Genomic DNA, 17,755 nt, shown 5'->3' with positions numbered 1-17,755 from the left:
GAAGGCTGACTGGTGAAAGTATTTCTCTCCTCAAGCCAGTCAGAAAGACTGGAGGAGGTGACTGCTTTTTAAATGTGAAGACAGTAATGAAAGACATCAAGGAACAGGAAAAATCAAGAAAACATGACACACCAAAGGAACACATTAACTTTGCAACAACTGACCCCAAAGAAATGGGGATCTATGAATTGCCTGAGAAAAAATTCAAAATAATTGTTCTAAGGAAACTTAGCAAGCTACAAGAGAACACAGATAAAAAACTCAATAAAGTCAAGAAAATAATACATGAATAAAATGAGAAGTTCAACAGAGAGAGAGACATCATAAAGGACCAAACCAAAATTCTGGAGTTGAAGAATACATTGAATAAAATGAAAAATGCAATAGAGAGCATCAACACGAGATTGATCAAGCAGAAGAATCTGCGGACCTGAAGACAAGTCATTTGAAATTATACAGTCAGAGGAGGAAAAAGGAAAAAATGAAGAAAGCCTATAGGAATTACTGGAGACAATCAAAACAATTTATGTGTTATGAGAATTCTAGAAGGAGAAGAGGGAGAAACTGGTAGAAAGCTGAAATGGCTGAAAATTTCCCAATCTGGAGAGAGAGATATGAACATACAGGTACATGAAGCTCATTGGTCCTCAAACTGGTGCAACCCAAAGAGGTCTTCACTGAGACACATTATAATCAAAAGTCAAAGAGAGAATTTTGAAAGCAGCAAGAGAAAAGAAATTCATCACATAAAAGGGAACTCCCATAAGGCTATCAGTGGATTTCTCAGCCGAAACCTTGCAGGCCAGGAGAGAGTAGATTGATATATTCAAAATGCTGAAGGAAAAAACATGCAACTCCCAGCCAAGAATACTTTACCTGGTAAAACTGTCGTTCATAAAAGAAGGTGAGAGAAAGGCTTTCCCAAACAAACAGAAGTTGAGGGTTCATCACCACTAGATCTGCCTTACAAGAAAGGCTAAAAGGAGTTCTTCAAGCTGAAGTAAAAGGATGCTAATTAGTAACATGGAAACATATGAAAGTATAAAACTCAGTGCAAAGGTAAATATATGGTTACATTCAGAATACTCTACTACTAAAATGGTAGTATGTAAATCATTTAACTCGAGTGTAAAGGTTAAAAGGCAAAAATATTAAAGTGAACTATAGCTACAATCATTTCTTAATGAATACACGATATAAAAATGTATGGAAAAAGATATTCCATGTAAATGGAAACCAAAAGTGAGCAGCAGTAGCCATACTTCTATCAGAAAAATAGACTTTAACTCAAAAACTGTAACAAGGGACAAAGAAGGCCATATATGGGGCTTCCCTGGTGGCGCAGTGGTTGAGAATCTGCCTGCTAATGTAGGGGACATGGGTTCGAGCCCTGGTCTGGGAGGATCCCACATGCCGCGGAGCAACTAGGCCCGTGAGCCACAACTACTGAGCCTGCGCGTCTGGAGCCTGTGCTCCGCAACAAGAGAGGCCGCGACAGTGAGAGGCCCGCGCACCGCGATGAAGAGTGGCCCCCGCTTGCCACAACTAGAGAAAGCCCTTGCACAGAAACGAAGACCCAACACAGCAAAAATAAATAAATTAATAAACTCCTACCCCCAACATCTTCTTTTAAAAAAAAAAAAAGAAGGCCATATATGATACAGGGATTAATTAATCAAGAGGATATAACAATTGTAAATATATACGCACGTAACATTAGAGCACTTAAATGTAGAAGTGCTTGATTGTGGTAATCATTTCACAATGTATATTTATATCAAATCATCGCGTTGGACACTTTGAATATACACAATTTTATTTGTCAGTTGAACCTAAATAAATCTGGGAAAACATGAGGAAAAAAGACTGCTATTAAGGGGTTTGGTGTCTGGTCAACATGGGACTTCTGGTTGCCTCTTCTCAAAGTTACTTGGAATTTTGGACCTCAGGGGGGAACTGATAATGCTTTTCTTCTATTGGAATATCTACCCTGTGTAAACCAATAGCACTCTTCTCATAGTTCAGTCAGGCAGAAATAGGGAAGTTAGTCTCAATCTCGTTAAGTTAGAACTGGAGAAGATGAATTCAATCAGTAGCTAAAGGAGAGTTCCTTTATATAGCATTGCTGGATTATTTTTTAGTCCCTTGATACAAGTTTGTAGTGTGATGATGTTGTGTGGAGTTGATTAGTTTACAGTGTTTCCCCTACTGGACCCTGAGTGAGCATCTTGAGGGCTGAGACTACTTCTCATCTGCCTTTGTATTTCCTTCTCGCCTGGGACTTCTGCCAGGTGTCTGCCATGTAACAGTCAATCCATAATATCCATGGGTGATGCAGAAGAGGCACATCTCTCATGCACCGGGTAATGGGGAGAATCCCGGTAGCATACGGCATGGAACCAAATGGTCCAGAGCCTGAGTTTGGAGTCAGAGGGCCTATGAGAGAGAAGACCCTCTACTGTTTACCAGCTGTCTGATCTTGAGCAAGTGATTTAACTCCTCTAAGCCTCAGTTTATGTATCTGAGTACCTGCCTTATAGGTATCTTTTTTAAAGTAATGACTAAAACTAACAGTCCTTGTAAAGGGCTTACCGTAGTACCTGGCTCGTGCTATTTGCCTTGTAAATTTAATCCACTGTTCTGATCTTCCTACAAACAAATCTGATAGCCCCTCCTCCTTGCTAATAACATTCTTGAATTGTGCTCCCCCCAATCCCAACTCTGCTCCCACCAAAGATATGTCCACGTCCTAATTCCTGGTACCTATGAATGTGACGTTATTTGGAAATAGGGTCTTTGCAGATGTAATTAACTCGAGGGTCTTGAGATGATATCATCCTGCATTTAGGGTAGGCCCTAAAATCCAATGACTAGTGTCCTTATGAGGAGAGAGGGGAGATGAGATACAGTGAAACAGGCCGTGTGAAGATAGAGGCAGAGGTTGAAGTTATGTTTGCCACAGGCCAGGAACACCAGGAACCACCAGAAGCTGGAAGAGGCAAGGAAGGGTTTTCCCCTCCCACCCTGCAAGGGATCATAGCCCTGCCAACACCTTGATTTCAGACTTCTGGCCTCCAGAATTGTAGAGAATAAATGTCTATTAAGCCACCAGGTTTGTGGAAGTTTGTTACGGCAGCCTTAAGAAACTAATACACCTTCCCCATTACTTCCCCAGAATAAATTCTAACCCCTCAGCTCAGCATAGAAAGTATTATATAGTTGATTTTATCCTTGCCTGTATCTCTGGCTTCTTCTTCTGCCACATTCATTGCTCTCGTCGCTCTAGATCTGTCTTCCCACCTGCTGATCCTTCTACTTGAAATGCCACCCCTGCCTTTGTGTTGATAACTCTTGGTCATTCATTAAAACCCAACTCAGGTGTCATTTCCTCTAGCTCCACCCTGCCTGACATGGTAGCCGCCAGTCACACATGACTACTGAGCACTTGAAATGTGGCTTGTGGGATGGAGGCACTGAATTCTTAATTGCAATTAATGTTAAAAATGGAAACACTGGAAATTTAAAAAAATTCCATGTTGATATGATATTTTAGCTATTGGATTAGACAAAAAATATTAAATTAATTTCACTTGTTTCTTTTTACCTTTCTTAACTGGGCTGTTAGAATCTTTACAATCACTCATGTGTTTATCTGCTTTCTGTTGGACAGCACTGGGTTTAGTGAGCCTCCTCTTCGTTCCTGCAGCGTTCAGTGCCCACGCACCACATTATAGGAAGTTACAGTTTATGTATCAGCCTTCTCCATTAGGAAGTTGTAGATGGGGAGTCTGTGACTCATTTTCATACCCCTGTCTCCAGCCCAGTGCGCTGTACAGAGGAAGTACTCAATAAAGCTTGGTAGAAAAAGTATAGGTGAGATGCCCTTTTCCAGCGTGTCCTTATTAGCACTCCTCTAATAAAGCATCCCTTCCCTGAATGTTAGTTGTTGGCTTGGTGGTTGGCCTGGTGAGGTTGGACTACAAAGAGGGCGGTGAGCAGCTTTCTCTAACTTTGTGCCCCTGTTGTCTTGGGTTATAGAAAGTGCTCAAAACTAGTCTGGATTATATGAATTTCTGTTGGATAAGTATTGCAGCTAAATATCTTTCCTCTCCTCTGACTTCAGTCCACCTGGATGAAATTTAAGCTGGCTGTGTTTAAGCCTGGCCTCTGGTGATGAAGAGCAGCCCTACGGTAAGGTCATCTCCTCACTGATCCTTTTGGGCTCACTTTTGCCCTTGCACTTGTGGTCCCTCGTGGATTCTGAAGCAGCACATGGTGCTCTGGGAAGAGTCCTGCTGGTGTTCACCAGCCCTGCAATCTGCTCTCTGTATAAAAGCTGTTTTTTCAGTCTTAGACTGAGTTGGTGGTGAGGGTAGAGGCTGTATGGTGAGGAAGGAGCCTTCTCAGCTGACTTGGCCAAAGCCAGCCACTCATGCCTTAGTTTAAATGCCTCTGCCAGGATGCTATACCTTAAACCTAACGAGATTGTCTTGATTTATGAGTCAACCCAACACCGAAGAGTGAAGACTTGCATTCATTCAGCAAACGTTTACCAATGTGGCTATGGTCCAGGAACTCTTGAGGCACCGGGAGGGCGTGGGGTTCGCCAGGTAAATGGGCCACCATCCATGTCCCTAGGTTGTCTGAAGTTAGTGGAGGAGGTAAGTCAGCAAGTCTGTGTGGCAGGTGCTGTGATAGATGGAAGCACAGAGGACTGGGGAAGCCCCTGCACAGGGCACCCAGCACAGGTCTAACTAAGCATCAGAATCAAGGGGTGACCTGAGTTTGAAAGTGGATTCTGGCTCTTATTAGCAGTGTAATTTACTTTTAGCTTAGTTTTTTTTTTTGGCCTCACTGAAAGGCCTGTGGGATCCTAGTCCCCCCCCAACCCCCCGACCAGGGATTGAACCTGGGCCCTCGGCAATGAAAGCACCGAGTCCCAGCCACTGGACCACCAGGTAATTCCCTGGCAGTGTAATTTTTAAAAACATTTTGAGACCCTAGTTTTCTTATCCACAATAACCAGTAATGTAATTCCCATCTGTCAGATTGTACTGAGCATTACATGAAATGATTTGTGCAAAACATTTACTGTAGTGACTAACCCCAGTGTTCAATAAATGGTCATTTTATTATTATTATTTCCTTAGAACGGGCCACGCCTGTGATCCCTGCCTTCTGAGATGATGCCCCCACCTCCTTTCCCTGCTAGCATATATTAACGGCTGTAGCCTTGGCGTTCACAAGAATAGTGCTGGGGGCTCAATGGCATCCAACACCAACCGGGTTTTGCAGCCACATTGGTTGACTTGCTTTTCCCACGTTGTCTTACAAAATTATGTCAAGCATCACTGCCTTTGCTTGGAATTCTCTTCTCCATCTACTTACATCCTATGTGCCTCTGAGCTGAGGAAGCCTCTCCCTCCCGCTGCGGTCCACAGCAGCCTCCCCTCCCGCGAGCCCCTGCAGCAGCACATTCAGCTGATCCCACCACTTGGCAGCCTCTTTATCACAATTTCTCTTTTCTTAAATAAATTTATTTATTTTTTGTTTATTTATTTTTGGCGGTGCTGGGTCTTCGTTGCTGCACGCGGGTTTCCTCTAGTTGCGGCGAGCGGGGGCTACTCTTCGTTGCGGTGCTCGGGCTTCTCGTTGCAGTGGCTTCTCTTGTTGTGGAGCACGGGCTCTAGGCACGTGGGCTTCAGTAGTTGTGACACGTGGGCTCAGTAATTGTGGCTTGTGGGCTCTAGAGCGCGGGCTCAGTAGTTGTGGCGCACGGGCTTAGTTACTCCGCGGCATGTGGGATCTTCCCGGACCAGGGCTTGAACCCGTGTCCCCTGCATTGGCAGGCGGATTCTTAACCACTGCACTGCCAGGGAAGCCCCACAGTTTCTCTAATCCTGTGAAGTGACTTTGCTTTATACATGTTCTCTATTCCTATCATGGTTTTCAAAGACTAGGTAGTTAATTAATAGCTGTTGCTTGAGGGAGAATCCTGTACAGCTTCTGCATGGTTCTGCCCTGTGTCAGCTGGGAAAAGTTTTGGCTGCAAGTGTCACTCCACCAACAGTGGACTAACCCAAAAGACACTTGTGTACCAAAGAGGAAGCCTGGAGTGAGACAGTCCTGGTGTTCATTCCTTAGCTCCATGATGTCAGCGTACTGAGTTGACATCTCACAGTTCTCTTGGCTTATCGTATTTCTCATGGTTACAGGATTTCTTCTGTAGCCCTAGAAACCTCTTCTGTATGCCGTTGTGTCCAGAGGATAAGACAGGAGGGTACCTGCATGTGTGTGTGTGACACGCACACAACACAAGGGGGTGGGAAGAGAGACACAGACAGACACACACACATACACATACACACACACACACGGGGTGGGCGGGGGAGAGAGAGAGAGAGAGAGAGAGAGAGAGAGAGAGAGAGAGAGGAGGACTCATTGAGGGTCATTCTCCTTTCTTTTATGGGGGAGGAAAAAGCTATCTCAGAAATCCCCTTATGTCTATTTGCAAGAATAGGCTCCTTGGAACCCTTAGCTGCAAGAGAGGCTGTAAATACAAGTTCCTGCCTTTTTCAGTTCCTGTGGTAGGGGGAAAGCAAGGGGTGCTGGCAGTGGCTGTTAGGTAGCTAAATGACAGTGTCTTCCATGTGTCCTTAGCATGGAGGTGACATCAATTAGTACTGCTGACATCATGACATCTTGGGGAAGAGCTCACGGCAGGAAGCATCTGGCGGGAGAAACCAGTGAGCTTCTGGGAGTAGAACATGCAGCCAACTTCATTCTTTCGGGGGAAGCTTAGAAGTGTTAAGACTAAATGAAGTAAAATACCACTGTGGTATCCAGGTTAGGGAACGCAAGATTTGAGGAGAGGGACTAGTTCTGGGGAGAACTGTCTTCACAGGACTGGTCTGAGTTTAGGAACTTGGATCGTGTTCAGAGTCTTTCAAAGCAAGATGTCAGAGCAAGATGTTGGAGTGGGAAGTGTCAGCAGATTGAGGATGGCGGGTGAAATGGTCCCTTGACTATTACCTTTGTCTTGTTTTCACAAAAACAGACCCTGGGACAAGGATTTGGGTGAAAATGGAGTTTTTGAGAGGTGACAGCAGGAAGACTGGGGCAGAAGTGAGAGGCGCAGGGGAAAAAGCTAATAAAGGGTGTATTCAGCCACTATGGGCAATGGAAACTCAATCCCACAGTGGATCCTCTGAGAGATTGTGTAGAACACAGCCCAGAGCTGTTTCACCCATGAAGTGAGGAAATTGAAATATTTATCCACCAGTTTCTATCTCTCATTGGCGGGGGGGGCCAGTCCTTGGCACTTTTGGCCTGTCTTGCCATGTGGGGCTGAACATGCTTCCTAGCCAGGGAATTCCACCTGGCAGCGAGTCACAGGATGTCACTGACAAGTATGGGAATTGATCACAGGTGGGATGTGGGAGGGGCTGAGACAATTTGAGCTGGGCACCAATAGCTTCTGCTACCGGTGGCCTCCTCCTTGGAGGAGGATGGACAGACCAACGGGCTCTATGAGAGTTTTGCTGATCTGAAGAGGACACACGAGAGGAGGCGCCATAGCCTAGCTATTGCAGGCACAGAACAAGTACTTCGGCGCCCCCTGAGGGTGGAGGGAAGTACAACCAGCTCCTGTCTCCTGAAAGACATTCTGAATGGATGGTGCTGTCTGGAGGCAGGTGTGGGTACATCTGGAACAGCTGGGTGAACCTGGAATGGAACAAGAGTTGCAAAATTCTCCTTGAAGGTTGGGCATCCATAACTTTGTCTTAAGAGTGGTGCAGGACACTTCCACATTGCTAGTCCCTCTTACTGAAACTGGCAAGCCCAGAATACCGCTTAGGACATGATTTATGAGACCAGGGTGGGCAAAAACCCAGATTTGGGTCAGCCACCCCTGACATGAACTGGTGTGAAGAGATAAGAGGAGGATGGGAATCAGACATTCTTCTGAGAATTTAAATTTGAAACTTGAAACACCTGTTAGTTTAAGTTGGTTGCTGCCAGAGTTAAAGCTGAAATGGAAGGAGAGGTCTAATAATCCATAGATATTCATTTTTAATAAATTAACACCCTCCGTTTTTAGGGTAATAGTCGGTCTCTGTTGCTTGTAACTAAAAGAGCATAACAGAAAATATATGTGTGGATTAATCTTCCACTTAAATAGTTAATCAAGGGGGTATGTTGATTTCTTTACCTCGAAATCTTTTGACACAATTTGTTTTTAAACCAGAGGGTTTAAAAAAAGAATCAGTTCATTTGGGTAAATGGTATTTGTTTTACTTGTTTTATTCCCCTCTTTCTGCACCTAAGGATACTCAAGATTCATTTGATCTCTCCTTGAACTCTTAGAAACTGCTCCACCCGTCCACTCCTCCTGTTTTTAGTTTCCATGGGTCTCGAGACTGTATTTTAGGCAAGTTCTTTTAGGATGATATTTTTTGACTTTTCAGGGCAGTCGTGATTTCAAGTATTCTGTCCTGTTGTTTCCATATACTATCAATGTCCCAGAAATGCCAATATTTTGGCATTTAAACTACATCTCTCAGACAGCCTAATTCCCAGAAGTGGAAAAAGTTCTTTGTTAGACTTTGTGTCCTGATTTTTGGTTTGGAAAATAAGGTCATCATTGTCTTATTACACTATTCTTTCAGGTCAGGACAACATTTTCAAGTTGTCACTATTTCTCCTTGAGCAGGTACAACCCATGCAGCCTTCATCATTGAAGGACCATATTATATGGAATAAGACATATGTTAAAATTTATTACTTTCATGCTCCTTTGGGATACTTATTTCTGGGGATCAGCACACCCTATGGAGTCTTCATTGAAGGATAATATGGAACATGGACATCAGTCCCATGGAGCCAGTCGACCTCCCTACCCCACCCCAGTGAGGATTGGTTGGGAGGAAGAAGCTGAGTTAAGAGAAATATACTATTTTAAGGACATGCAAACATGATTTTATCTCTTAAAAGCTTTTTGTATTGCTTTCTATGGTCCTTGGAGACAGAACAATTATTCTTACTAATTGAATAGTCAGAAAAAAAAGTATGATTATATTTCTGATAACTTCCTGCCCAGATGTGCCTTGAAATATTTCCAACTCCAGCAAATGTCCCAATACTCCATTCTTGTCCTCCTGCAGGTGGAGTAGAGAAAGGTCCTTGTGCTGACTGGGTGCTGAGAAATTTGTGACTCAGCTCTGCCACTAACACTCATTGAGCAATCTGGGCAATTCACTCAAACTTTCTCAACTTTGTGTTTTTCTTTTTTGAAAAATGAGGGAATAGGATATGTGGTCCCAAATACCTTCCTGCTCTTCAACACCCATTCCAGGTTCCTGAGGCCCTTAGTCTTGTTTCACTCTTGTTTTTGTTGTTTCTGATGTGATGTGGATGCTGCCTCTTACTCTCCGGACCTGTCACTTGTGATTTAGCTCATCCCAGAAAGTTTACAAGCTTAAAGGAAACCAGCAACTCTCAGGCTTCTAGATCACACAAATAGAAACATTAAGAAGTCATCCCCCTGGGCTTCCCTGGTGGCGCAGGGGTTAAGAATCCACCTGCCGATGCAGGGGACACGGGTTCGAGCCCTGGTCCAGGAAGACCCCACATACCACGGAGCAGCTAAGCCCATGTGCCGCAACTACTGAGCCTGGGCTCTAGAACCCACTAGCCACAACTACTGAAGCCTGTGCACCTAGAGCCTGGGGTCCACAGCAAGGAAGCCACTGCAATGAGAAGCCTGCGCACCACAACGAAGAGTAGCCCCCGATCACTGCAACTAGAGAAAGCCTGTGTGCAGCAACGAACACCTAATGCAGCCAAAAATAAAATAAATTAAATAAATAAATTAAAAAAGAAAAACAGAAGTCATCCTCTGTGCCAGCGCTTCAACGCCCTTGAAAGGCTAAGTTAATACTGGAAAGTTTAGGGAACTTCAGAATTGGAGGTGCCCATTTACTCACTGCCATGGGTCAGGCAGCTCAAGTTAATATCCACACTAATTGAACACATGAATCAGAGAAAATGATGATTTGTCCCAAGCATGTGTGTGCTTAAAAAAATGGGAATAATGAAAAACTAACATAAGACAAATTGAGCTGTAGGAATTTTGTAAATGAACATTTCTGCCCGGAAGAAGAGTAAGAAATACATCAAGGAGCCTTGAAGATCCCTAGCTGAGCTTCTCATTTTCCCCTGGCTGGGCTCTTTTTCTTTGCAGGTATCATTCAAGTATCATAAATAAAACTGTCTATGCTGGAAAGGCTCTGAAGCCCTAGAGAGAAAGGAAAAGCTGCAGGGTATACCTAGTCAGAAAAAAAGGGTGATGCTCTCTCCTAGGAATCCTTTATATTTAGACACTGGTGTGTGTGTGTACAGTGGCCTCATGTGCAAGCTGCTTTGCCTGGCTCTATACTCCTGCAGGGCATCTGAGGCCTCTGGCTCGGTTTCATGGTTTCCTGGTATGTTATTGTGATTCTTTGTTTTTAATAAGAAGGGTGTGGTAGACAAGGAGTATCACTGCTCAGACCCTGTTTCAAAGAGGGTCTGGTTGCCCCAGCTGTTGGGATTGATATCTTCAACATCCTTCAGCTGTCAGCGCTTTGGTGCCTCAGGTGCAAGTGGTACCCAAGGTCAGCCTCTTCACTCAACGTCAGTCCCCTTACCCAGTGTGGCCCACGTCCAGTGACTGTATGACACAGGGTATAAGGTCTTGGCTCTCCCACCTCAACTTGGGACAACTCTGAAGGGCATTCTGGCTCCTCATCACCCTGAGGGTCAGGAACACATTGGTAGGGATGGCCTTGCAGCCCAACTCTTCCCTTTGCTCAATCCAGCCTCCATCCTCCCCCTTTCACAGGTGTTGGGCACTCCTTAATAAACATCTGCAAGCTAATCTCCAACGTAAAGCCCCTTCCTGGGAAACCCGACCTACGACAGAAGACAACAGTATATTTGTGAAATGCAAATCAGATCATGTTATTTGCTTGCTTAAAGTGTCTCAGGGATAAAGTCCAAATTCCTCAGTGGGATTTAAAGGTCCTTTATGGACTGGGCCTTGCTCACCTTCTCAGCTCCATCTCTTGTTGCCGCCAAACTTGTACCCTGGACTCCACTCTGATTCCTTGAATGTCCCAAGCATTCTCATGCTGAGACTTTATAAATTATATTTATATATTTTTGGCCTCACTGTCACCTTCCTTGTTTCTCTGACAAACTTCTGCCTTTCCTTCAGGACACATCTTATGTTACAATAATGATTGTTCACATTCACTGAGTCCTTCAAATTTGCTAGGGACAGTATAAAGTGATTTTTGTGTATTACCCACCTAATCCCCAGGCACTGGTGGAGTAGGTACTGTCATCATTCCCATTTTGCTGATGAAAAAATAGAGGCAGAGAGTTTAAGAAGCCTTACTCAAAGTCACAAAATTGGTAAATAGTGGAGCTGGGACTCATATGGAGGTAGAGTGTGCCATTATCCATTATGCTAACCCACCTTGTACACGCTTTGAGGGAAGTGGCTTTCTTTTAGTGATGCGCTAGGATCACACCTAGTAGACTGCCAGTGAATGTTTGTTGAGTGAATGAATAAATGTAAGAATGACTTTCCTGCAGTCCTAGTCCCATTATGTTGAGTGAAGGAGGAGGAGCCTCCCTTCCTTACTGGGGGGAGTGGGGAGTGGCAGACAGTACAGTTACTGCTCCTGTGCCCATCTCTGGCAGCTTCCCATTAGCCTGTTTTGGCTAAGGCTCTGGCAGTGACCTTTCCCTCCTCAGATGCCCTCTGCTCCATCTGAGATCCGAACCTTCCCAGAGCCCCCTTCAGAAAGCGGCTTAGAGCTGGGAGGCCTGCGTATACGTTCTGCTTTGCCATATTCTGACTCTGTGCTTTTGAATCTCAGTTTCTTAATTGCAAAGCAGAAGCAATCGTAATTCACAGGCTCTTTAGAGAGTTAAATGAGATGGTGTAGGCATCAGAGTTCTAAACACCAGCAAATATTATTTACTGTTAGAATGGTTTGCTTCAGGTGTCTTTCAGTTCCTTCCCAGGGTCATTCCAGGCAAAACTCTCAATCCCATCCATCGCAATCACCCTTCCTTCCCCTCCCAAGCCCCTTCTCATATGGTTCCTGTTTCCTTCTCTCACCAGCTACCAAAGTAATTCATCCCCAGCACGTATATTCCCTGTGGTAAGAATCACACCTCCTCTGATCTAATGTTTCTGGACACCGACTAGCTGGTCTCTTCTTCCACGAATGATAAAATATCAGAATTTGAAAGTACAGACAAGATGAAGAAACTAGAGATGTGGAGTGACTTGCGCAAGCTCACAGAGTAAGCTGAAGGTCCAAGGTCCGGTTCCAAGGCCTCCTACTCCATTCTCTTTCCTATTCCTTTGGCTCTTATCTTCAGGCTTGCTTTTGCATTTTAAGCATTAAAGGGCTATGGAGGAGCTTACACGGTGCTTCCTCAGGTGGCTTTTCCTGATTCTGCATGTAGCCCAGGTGGCCTTTTACACGTTCCTGTGGTACCTGACACTTCCTCTTAACAGCACTCACATAACTGCAAGGATCTGTTGGGTGGCTGTTTCCCCCAGAGACTGTAAGCTCCATGAGTGCAGGGATTGGGTCTGTCCTGTTCACTATTTACCCCTTGTACCTAATACAGTTCTTGGCATCTGCAAAGTGATCAGTACTATCTCTAAGAATATGATAAGCAGCCACTAAATAGCTGGCTGACCAACTGTGGAGCATATGCTGCACTGGAAATCTTCTTGCGTCTTCTCTAGCTGGACCCCCTAGGAAGACCAAGACAGGGGGCTGAGCATTTATGTTCTCAGGCCCCAAAAGGTCTCCTCTTTCCCTTCCCCTTGGGGCATTGAAGATCCACTTTTCTCATGTCCATTCCCAGTTGCATCCCTGAATTATTTCCTCTGTAACCCTCCTTGTCCTCTATTATCAGAGTCAGTAAGTGAAAGAAAGGGGCTTGGTCATCAGATGGCTTTGCAGTTCCCTTTCAGTCCTGAGATTCCATGATTCTTGTCTTTCATTCATTCAACAAGTATTTATTGACTCTCCCATGTCCTGAGGACTACCTTAGGCACTGGGATACATTGGTGAACAAAACAGGTGCAACCCCTTGCCTCATGGAGCTTACATTCTAATGGCGGGGGGGCTGGACAGTATGCACTCACATAGGTCGGATGGTGCTGTGCACTATGGACGTCCATAAAGTGTGCAGCGGAAAGGAGGTTCTGGGAGAATGGGATGTTTTCGTTCTGTAACGTTAGGTGTCTGCAAGTCTTAGATGGAAAATCTTAAGTTGGTGACCCAGATTCTGCCTTAGGGAAGTTATGATAAAAACCCCACTTTTTACACCTCCCTGCACACCCCGCATGATTTTTGCTGTTTCCTTGAAAAGTGTTCACTCCTACTGGGGGGCTGATGCTGCTTTGCTGGGGCTGAGTCTCCAGAGCTGGAGATAACTGAGGATGAGCTATTGATTTCTAGGGGAAACACCTCCATAGGCTAATCTGGTGTCAAGGTGATTTATACTTTTCACTAACAGACAGAAGTTCAGGAGTCCCAGGGAATTCAATCACTTTAATGCCATTAAAGCTATAAATAGCCTTTAAAGACATAGACTGTTGGTATCGAAATATCAGCCAAATGATCTATAAAGGCTGTGGAAATTTACCACTTCCCTCGAGGAGTGACTCTGCTCATAGCCTGTGCAGCCTCTGTGGCTGCTTCTCCCATTCAAATTGTGCATCCTGTCCCAGGGTTCTCTGTAGAACCCTTGCTCATCTTGAAGTCAGGACAGCCCCTATGAAACTCATCCCTTAGGAGGAGGAGGGCTCTGTCTGTGGTACCTTCATTAATTTCCATTATTTGCTCCTGAATTCATTTGTTCCTATGAAGAAGCCATTACTGCAGTGTCAAGATCCATTTGTTTCAGCCATTTTCCTTATTATGTTAATTCTGCATATTATTAGGGTCAACTTCTTCTAATAGTTTCAATAGGTCTTGTGACCGGACATTTTCCAGGGAAAACTCACAAAAGCAAACACACAGGCCCATGTAACGTAACACGCCAGCGCCTGGGCTTGTTATGTCTGTCACTGTCTGTCCTATGCTGTACTTTGGGGATTCACAAATCTGAGATGATGGAAAACAATCTAGGAATATGCATCCTTTTGAGAGTAGTACTGCATCTCTTTCAGTTTTGAAACCCCAGTGTCTAGGGCCTGTGCTCAGAATTTGAGAGGAATCATTTAAAAGTAATATACACATGTGGAAATCTACCCATCTGGGGTTTAGGCATGCCTGGGAATCTGGGATCTGGGGTGAATGAGGTGGGGGAAAGAGGGTGGAACACGAGGGCAGCTGATGGAGATCTGTTTGCTTGGGGAATATCCAGGGTGGGAACTTATCTTAAGGGGAGACATAGCTGTGCGTGATGAATTTGACCCATGTGTATGGTTGTGGTCATTGGTGCATATGGGGGTTGTGATTGTGAGTAGAATGTGGTGCTGTTCCCTCAGGTCTATGCCCAGCTCAGTCGCATGGACTTGGAGCTGAGCTGGAGGAAGAGAGAGGAAAACCTGCAATGTTTCATTCATACTCTCTCCACTTTATGTTACACTCAGTAAGAGGGTCCAGGCAGTGCTGATTTTCCCACCCTCCTGTGCCACAGACCACTTCTCAGTGTTGACTGTTCCAGAGTGTAAGTGATGCTGTCAGCTGGGAGAATACAGTACCTGAGGGGAGACAGAAATAGCAGTGGGGTGGCAGTGTGCCCAGAAAAAGTCCTGTGGTACTGACTTGATTTGCATGTGTACCTATAAATGGACCCCCAGAAATGCTCATGGGGTTTGGAGGTCTTTGTCGGAGGCTGAGGTTCTGCATGATCAGGCATCATCAAGGACAAGGACAGAGAAATTTTTATTATTACTGTTAATGTAATGTCACTTGGACCCCCAGGTTGTGGAAGTCTGTGTGTGTGTGTGTGTGTGTGCGCGCGTGTGTTATTACTCAAACTCAAGGATACTCAGTTGGCACTCCAGATGTCCTTGAAGGTTGGAGGCTCTTTCCCAGCTCCTCTGGTGCTTATTTGAAATATAGCTGGGGCAGCACATCTGGGTGACTTTCCAGTTGGTTTCCCAGAAGGAAAAAAACGGCTCAGAGCACTTGTTAGTCCAAAGGTTTGAATGCACCAGAGGCAAGATAATTAAGTGTCTCCAGGCAAGCGCAGAGAAGAGTAATCGAGAGAAGCCAAGTGAAGAATAATGGGGGAAGAGAGGGAAATGAAGGGTCATAACTCACAAGAAGTTGGCTGGTCTTTGTTTAGATGATAGAAGAGCTGAGTTGATAACTAGAAAGGATGGGATGAGTTGTAGCCAAAGGAAATATCATGTGAACATTTGTCAGGATGCCCAAAGTGAGTGATTTATTAAACTGGGGGCACAGAAAGTGAGCCATCTAACATGTTAGGGATGAACACTCTCCTGGTGGTGAGCAGAGATCAGCAGGCCAAGGGTCTGGTTAAGAAAATACCTTTCTAGTCTCTGCTGCTTCTTTCACTGACAAAGTCAGAACAAGGCTGAGTTCTGAAGGCAGAACTGATACCATGATGATGAGACTGTGTCCTGCTGAGCCAGTGCCATCCAAAGATGCGAGCAGTTAAAAGGCTGAAAGCAAACAGAGCCAGGAGATTGACGTTCTTTGGCCTGGCGAGGTGTTGGGGACCAGCGGTCCACAGGGGGCCTCTTTGCTAAGAGCTTGGCTTCCCTTCTGCTTGTCAAGAGCAACTTATAGCTCAGGGGAGTTCGGAAGATTTCTCCTGCTCAGTCCTTCAACTTGAAGGTGTAGGCAGGCAGAAAGGAAATGCAGTTTTCTGGAAATCAAAACTGCTTCTGGATGAATGACAATTCTATACTAGGATGATACCTTTCTGATATTGGACTACTGGCTCTGAGATTTCCACCATTCAGTCCAGGCGGACCCTGTGTTAGATAATAAAAATGAAGCTAAGGGGAGCTGTATGATGATGCCTCCTGGTTAAAACAGCTGTCATGTACTCCCTCAGCACTGTCCGGACTCCAACAAATACGATACTTCACTCCTGTCTTTCTTCCTTTAGGCTTGTGGCATGGTGACCAGCCATCCTGGATTGCCCAAGACTGAGGGGTTTCCCAGGCTGTGGGACATTCAGGGCTAAAACCAAGAGAGACCCTGACAAACCGGCCATTGCCCACACTAGAGTGGGAGAGCCTTGTTAGCTACGCCCTGTGCTAAACGTTTTACCTGATTTATTTCATGCATCTCCTCTCCAGTGTCTGAGGCAGACTCTATTTGCATTTATTTCCATTTTATCAATGAGCATAGCCAGGCAAAAAGAGGTTAGCTGACTTGCCCAACAAAAGGTTAATGTCAGTTTTCTTTGGGTAGTGAGATTTTGAGTGAACTTTACTGTTTTTCTTTGTTCTCTATATTGTTTGAATTTATTAAATGAGCATGCATTATGCAATAATGATGAAAAACCCAACAGCCTACTTTCCTTGTGGAAAAGTAAGTAATTTACCAAAGTTATGTGTTTAATGAGCTGAGTCTGGAACCCTGCTCTGATGCATTCCCAAGCCCGTGCTCTTGACACAGGCAAGACTGGCTTAGACAATCAACTCCCTTGTAATAAGGTCCTTCTGGTTCTTTAGGACATCCTTCTCCCCAGTGACTAATCCCCACTGACTTAGAACCATCCTGTGCTGAATTCTCTGTAATGCAGAATGTTAGAACGACTTCATTGTTTAATAGCTTCTCAACTGGGCTGAGTGGTCTCTTTTGCGGTGAGCAGATTTCTTTTCAGCTACAAGATGCCAGATATGAAAATCTTGTTCTTAGCATATTTAATTGACACCCTAGGGCAAATGCTGATAAAGTTCTTCTATTTCTCATGAATATGAGAGAGTATATGGAAACCCAGTGGAGGGCTCCTAAATTTCTCTATTTTATAGCCAGGGCTGTTCGTCCCCTGCTGTCTGGAGCATCTGTCCAGTTCCGGTTGCTGCCTCAGAGAGAAAGTGAGAGGAGGAAGGTCAGCTGACAGACCCTGCCAGGTGGGGGAGCTTTGAACCCAGCCCGGTTGGCATTCTCAGATTACTTAGTAAACAGTTGTCTTCTCAACAGTCCAAGTCTGCCTTGAATGTTCCAAATTAATGGGACTCCTGTTCATTTTAAAGAAAATTACTTTGCTGTTTCCCCTTATTAGCCTGACACATTTAAGAGCACTGGAAATTTCCTTGCAATTCCTCTTCTACTCTGTCTCATACTCATTCATGGTTTGGTGGGAGGCATTTGGTAGAGCAACTGAGACTCTGGAATCAGATGGCCTGCATTCAGATGACAACTCTGTCCCCCTGTGAGCTGTGTGACCTTGGGTAATTCACTTCATTCCTCTAGGTGTAAATGATCTCATTTATAAAATGGGATAATGGGTCATGCTTACCTCATGGGATTGTTGTGAAGATTTAATAGCATGATGTATGTATAATGCCTGCTGCAGAATAAATGCTTAACGCCTATATCAGCCAGGATTTAACCAGGGCAGGCAGAAATCATGGGCAGGTTTGACCCCAGGGATATGGGGTCAGGAAGGGAGGATCACAAGCAGGCTGGAACTTCACCGGCATATGGTCTGAAGCCGCTGCCTACAGGCAGGATTTCTTCTCTCT

The sequence above is a fragment of the Orcinus orca genome, chromosome 8, assembly GCF_937001465.1.
Source record: "Orcinus orca chromosome 8, mOrcOrc1.1, whole genome shotgun sequence".
Taxonomy (NCBI): domain Eukaryota; kingdom Metazoa; phylum Chordata; class Mammalia; order Artiodactyla; family Delphinidae; genus Orcinus; species Orcinus orca.
The sequence above is the reverse complement of the archived record's forward strand: the minus strand, read 5'-3'. Positions refer to the sequence as shown.